The 6,486-nt window shown below is 35.9% G+C and overlaps 1 pseudogene; it reads right to left on the reverse strand.

Annotated features, from left to right (window-relative positions):
• Positions 1-636: 636 nt before the first annotated feature.
• On the reverse strand, positions 637-1,626 carry LOC140502574 (E3 ubiquitin-protein ligase RING2 pseudogene; annotated as a pseudogene).
• Positions 1,627-6,486: the final 4,860 nt, after the last annotated feature.

Raw genomic sequence — 6,486 nt, forward strand, 5'->3', positions numbered from 1 at the left:
ATAAAATGACACTGCTTGACAGTAAAATAAGGAACATCAATTTTTAAGCAGTAGTACTAGTTAAGAAATTTAATAAAGAGAATCCCATAATACAAAAATTTAGTCATATTTATTAAGCCCTGATCTTCAGGTGAAGTAGATAAACTATTTCATCAAGGATTGTATTAAATAAATCAGATCTTTGGGAAGGAGATTGTATCCTAAATTATATATGTTCCTCAAAAAGATGCCCAATCCACAATTATACCCTTAGCTAGCAAAAATATCACCATAAACCAACCTTGACGTTCTTTAGCTTTAAAAATCTTGAGGAAAAAAACCACTAATTAAAGGTTGCCATTAAGTATGAAGACCCATTAAATCTTCCTTTGCCAGATGAGAGCCTCAAATAGATCCACTGCTTCATCAGTGAAAAGAAACAAGTTATTTAACTGTAAAAGAACACACTGGATAGCTTCATTCAGTCCCTTTGAAAAAGAAAAGCTTAAATAAAAAACAAACAAAACAGAAATTCTAATAGTGTAAACAAGTCTGGCTCAGCAAGGAAACTGAAGGAAAATCCAAAATTATGTCCATGAAAACAATGATGGTGCATCTTTAATATTAAAGAAATCAGAGCTATAAAAAAGTTCATTTTCAAAGCCATCTTTCCAAAGCATCTTTGTGCTCCTTTGTTGGTGCATAGTAAAATTCAATGGCTTTGTTCACTTTCCAGTATTTTTCACTGACCATTTTCAAGGAGAAAGAACCATTTAATACAGTGAACTGTCCATTGGCTGTAGCAGTGTAAATCCTGTACTGCTTCTCAGTGGCTGTGTCAAGGTTCATCTGCTTTGATTCTTCCTTGCTCCGAAGCTCTTCTAAAGCTAATCCCACAACTAGGTACTTGGATCGACTGTGGCATTGCCTAAAGTCTATATCTTGTCTGTGCACTGTCATCTTTCTCCATAAGAGCGGGATGAGGTCTGAAAATTAATTCAATTTCATTAGCACCATCCATTACTGGATCTATTGCCACAGTGGCATTGCTGTTATCAAGTTCTGATGTTTTGGTCCTTTTGTTCCTAGGCCCTGCTTCTTGATTACTGTGTCTTGACGCATTGCTACAATATGAACTGTCCCCATTATGCTTCACTCCACCGCCATTTTCAATCTGTTGTTTCTTGCCTGGCTGCAGCCTGTTCATGGCCTGTACCTTCAGTGCCTCTTCGATACTGTGACTGAGAACTTATTGATTGTTGCGTTTGGTGATTCTTTCCAACACTCTCTCTTGGTGAGCTTCATATTCATCACGACTTGGATAAATTTTACTGATGAGAGCGTCAAAGTTTGGATCTGGCCTTAGTGATCTTTCGGAAACCAACTTTTTCCCACAAGTAGGATATTTTTCGTTCCCACTTCTGAGGGCTGTGATGATACCGTCTGCACAGATTTTGTGGTCATGGTATTCTTCAACATATCCAAACAGATTGGGCTCATTAATTCACTATGTAGACTTCTAGGTGATACCACAATTTCCAGGCCATCAGTTATTGCTTCCTGAGTTGTTCGCTGTAATTCATATAAACTTAGTTCCTGTGTTTTGCTTAAAGGTTGAGTTCCATTTGTCTGTACAGCTTGAGACATTGCACCGCCCACCCCGAGCCTCCACGGCCTCTGCTCCCTGCAGCAGCTGTGGGGAGACGCAGAGTGAGCGAGGGGTCCAGCCTCCTCTGCACAATATGGTGAGCCTTTTTCAATGGAAAGAAAAAGAGTGGGGGAGGTGAGAGGGAAAGAGTGAATGTTACTCGCATCGTACTTGGCTTAAGGAGGAAATAACATACACACTCAATTTGGTATGAAAATATTACACTACAGGAAAGTAAGGGAGAAGGGGACAAGGTAGGGTGGGGATAGTAGGGAGGGCAAATGAGAGGAGAGAGTAATTAGAAGTAAAGACTTTGAGGAGGGACAGGGTCAAAAGAGAGAGTAGAATAAATGGGGGGCAGGTCAGAATGGAGGGAAATATAGTCCTTCATAACATGATTGCTTTGGAAGTGTTTTGCATAACTACACATATAACATACTGAATTGCTTGCCTACTCAGTGGGGATGGGAGGGAGAGGGAAGAAGGGAGAGAAGTTGGAACTTTAAGTTTTAAAAATGAATGTTAAAAATTGTTTATATATGCAGCTGGGAAATAAGATTTATAGACAATGAGTTATAGAGATCTATTTTGCCCTACGAGAAAAAAGAGGGAATGGACGTAAGGGAAGGAAGGGGTGTGATAGAAGGGAGGGAAGATTGGGGAAGCCATAATCAGAATGCATGCTGTCTTGGGGTGGATGTAGGGGAAAGATGAGGAGAATGTTTGGAAATCAAAATCTTGTGGAAGTGAATAGTTGAAACTAAAAATAAAGAAATAAATATACTTTAAGCCTACCACCCAAAAAACAAAAAACCCTCCAAAATAAAATTATTTCATTGAGGCAAAATGTTATACTTAACCAAATTCCACTAGTATTCTTCCTTAAGCATTTTCCTTGGCCAATTTTCCTTTAAAATGTACTTCTGGGAAGATTAGTACCAAAATTTTCAATCATAAGTTGCTGACTTCATTAGCTGTCCTTGACAGGTGGTGAGGAATATTAGAATGCCAAGTACCTGGGCCTGGGGCTGGAAAGGTATTATAGGAAGGCAAGTAAGAGATGTGCTTAAGGCAATGAAACAAATTTGCAATGAGTTGTCCCTTTCCTATGTAATGTTAAGGTAAGTAGAACTAACCTATAATTTCTTTTTCTTTGAGTTGATAACCTATTCAGACTCAAAAAATTTTCTGAAGATTTTTTTCTAACTATTGGGAGGATAAAATAAGACAATGCCTGCAATGTTCACCAGATTTTAACCTATTCCTTTTTGTTTCCTATAAAGAAGATTTTGACTTGACCTATTTTCCTTAGCATTTTTCCCTTTAATAATACCTTTCAAAATTAAAGCAAATGCTTGAAATTTGGCAGAAAATAGACATGAATTTACCATTTATGTATTTAATGCCTCTGATTCTTTAAAACTGGCTTTTAACATTAACTATATACATATTTATGTGTAATATACACACATGTTATATTTCATTATTATGATGATAACTAATTTTCAATTGACATGAAAAGAATATAAAGGAAAGCATTCAGAACTATAAGATTATATGATCAGTTTTTTAATGAAATTTAGGAGACCTTGAATCAATAATAAGCTTAATCAACCAGAGTCCAAACTCTGCTGCAAGGCGCAAACCTCTGCAGAACAAACAGCATTCATATCTTTGATTCAGGTACTCTATTGTGAGGTTACTATCTCTCACCAGCTATTAAGTATAGGAACCCTAGAATTCCATTCTCGGGCATAAATCTAGCCATCAGAGTCTAAGGCAAGACAAGTGTTCTGCAGCTCTTCTCTCCAGTCACTGCCTGCCGTAGACAGACACCAATGTGCTTTCAGTGCAGATCAATGGTTGCAAAGAAATATAGAAGAAAAGTCCCATATTCAAGAGATGAGTGCTTGGGGAACTGATCCACAGGTGAGCCCATACACTCGTACAGAAGGACAGGGCAGAATCATGTTCAAAAGGAGCAAAAAAAAGTTCTGCACAAGTTCCTATATTTTATAAACAAACAGAATTGCTACTCTATAATAGTCCACCAGCAAGTCTGGAAAGGGTAGGAGTTAAGAAAAAGCACTCCCATCATCAGCACTAAAATATTTCTGGTTCTGGGTTATTTTGCATCAGTGTTTTTTCTTCTTCTATGGGTAGGGCAAAAAACTGAATAATCTGGGAAATGGGTCCAGCTCTGTTGAGTCTAAGGTTAACTACAATCTATATCAGAGTCTAAGGTTAACTACAATCTATATCAGAGCCTCTGGGTCTCTCTAATAAGATGCCGCAGTTGTTAGTTGTCTCTTATGAAATCTCTAAGCCGCTGACATTCATGGTCTTTGCTTTTGTGCCAAAGAAAATACATAAATTTAGTTTACGAAGGAGCTAGCTAATTCTGATTCTCCATGTGTCTTTACAAACTATCGTCACTGAATGAAAGGTCATTAGTCTGGAAGTCATATATATTCTAAGCCTAGAGTTTACGGGGATTAACAACGTGATTCTAGCCTAGTAACTTCACTTCTGTCCATAAGTGTCTTAATCAGTGTCATTTGGAAAGTAAGATCTCTCTTAGAGTTAATAGGATCAAAGAAGTAATAGGCTAGAAGTACATTTAATTCTGCTTGTACATATGTATGTGTGTGCTTAAAACTGCACTGACTAACCCTTTGTTATTTTAAATATTTCCTTTCAATAGAGCTGACATGTTTTACTTTCTTCCTGATGAACGTCTTGAGGTGTGCCTTGTGTTCCCCGGTTCTGCGCCTTGGAAGCCCAGACCTTACAGGATCTGTATTAAGATAAAATTCCCAAAGTCTCTATACATGAGGCAGCTTTCTTGAAGATTCTAAATAGCTAGAAGTAATTAAGGAAAACAGCAACCAGTGAGAAATAAACTGACATAGAATAGCTTGGAGTCTCAGTCATTATTACTTGACCAAGCAGAATGTTCAAATGTGATCCATATCAGCTTTGCCTAGCCCCTTGGTTATTTTTATTATTATTATTAAATTTTATTTTTAACTTATGGAATAAACCAAGTACTTCCATAATGTAGTACAATAATAAAGTTGATTATACATGAAACTGCAAATCTTCTATGAACAAACTGCTATTCCTTTCCAATACAGTACACAACAAAAAGATCATGTAAATTTCTTTTTTTTCTCCCCCCACTCTAGAGATGGCTACCATTAGTCACAAGTAGATATATATATATACATATATATATACATATATACATATACACACATATATACACATACGTATATGTAAAATTATTCCATACATGCTTCTATTTTTCAATTCTTTCTCTGGACACAGTCTTTCTTCATATGTCCTTTTCAGTTAATTTAAATATTTATAATAGTCAAAATAACTTATTTTTCGAAGTCTTTCTTAAAACAGTATTATGATATACAATGCTTTCTTGGTTCTGCCCATTTCACTCTTCATATAATAAAAATATGTGCGTCTTTCCATGTTTTTCTAAAATCATTTAGCTCATCATTTCCTGTAGTACAATAGTTTTCCATTACAATCATATACTACAACTTGTTCAGCCATTCCCCAAATGATGGGGGAATCATCCATACAATTTCCAATTTTTTGCTGTCCCAGAGAGCTGCTATAAATATTTTAGAACATTTCTCTTTTTCCTATCTTAAGAAATAGACCAAGTAGTGATATTGTTGATCAAAGGGTATAGGCAGTTTAATAACATTTTGGGCATAATTCTAGATTGCTGTCCAAAATGGTCAGATCAGTTCACAATTCTGCCAAGAAAGAATTAGTATCCCAATTTTTCCACATCCCTTTCAACATTTGTCACTTTCACTATTATTCTTTTAACAAGTAGTTCATATAATCATCTAAATTTTGGTATATGAATCCTTTAAATGAAAAAAATAGTTATACCCCCTCCTGCTTAGTATCACCTAACCCCAGCTGTTTTCTACCTGCTTGTTTTCTTGCTGAGAAAATAGATGCTTAGCTATTTACTTTAGTTGCAATCTGGCATTCAAGTAAATAGATAAGAGAAAATAAGCCATAATGAAGTTAGAATTGGTTGACCTTATGTTGGTATTTTGGCATCCATAAACCTGCCTTATAGACAGAGATATATAGTTAGAGATATTTGTATGCATATATACGCATATAAGGATAGATAGATAGATAGATAGATAGATAGATAGATGATAGATAGATAGATAGTTGGATAGTTGGATAGATAGATATAAACACACATATACATGTGTTTATCACTATAGGTCATCATTGTAGATATCACTAGAGGTAAATAGCCATGGCTATTCATTGCTCATAGGGAATGAAAATCCTCAATCCTTCCTTTTTATTTCTATTCCCTCCTTTTTTCTTTCCTTTTTTCCCCTTTCCCACCCAAAGTTTTATAAATTAGATGCTGTCTCCAGAAGCTCTTTAACTAGATTCCCCCTATGAGGGACCTTTTTTTTTTTTTTTTCATTGCTTGAAAAATAAGAGGGCAAGCCCTGGGGAAGGGAGAGGAAGGGAACTGTGTAAGAAGATAAAACTAAGGTCTGGTTACTTTTTGTTTTTCCTGAGTTCCTGACTTAGTGGCTGTGAAGGCTGGAGTAGATTAGCATTTTATATCCTTTGAACTTTGAAGTCGACTCTTTTGATCTCTTAACTAGCGTTTTCATTGCATTTTATGGTTCAAGAATGTCTTGTTGTATTTTAACCCTGGAGTCCAAATCACTTGATTGGCTTAGACCTTGTCCAGAGTACTATGTTAGAATACTTTTTACCATCTTTTTCCCTGTGCTTAATTAACATCCTAGCAATCCTGCTAATTTTTTTTTTTGGTGTATGAT

The sequence above is a fragment of the Notamacropus eugenii genome, chromosome 4 (assembly GCF_028372415.1).
Source record: "Notamacropus eugenii isolate mMacEug1 chromosome 4, mMacEug1.pri_v2, whole genome shotgun sequence".
Lineage (NCBI taxonomy): Eukaryota > Metazoa > Chordata > Mammalia > Diprotodontia > Macropodidae > Notamacropus > Notamacropus eugenii.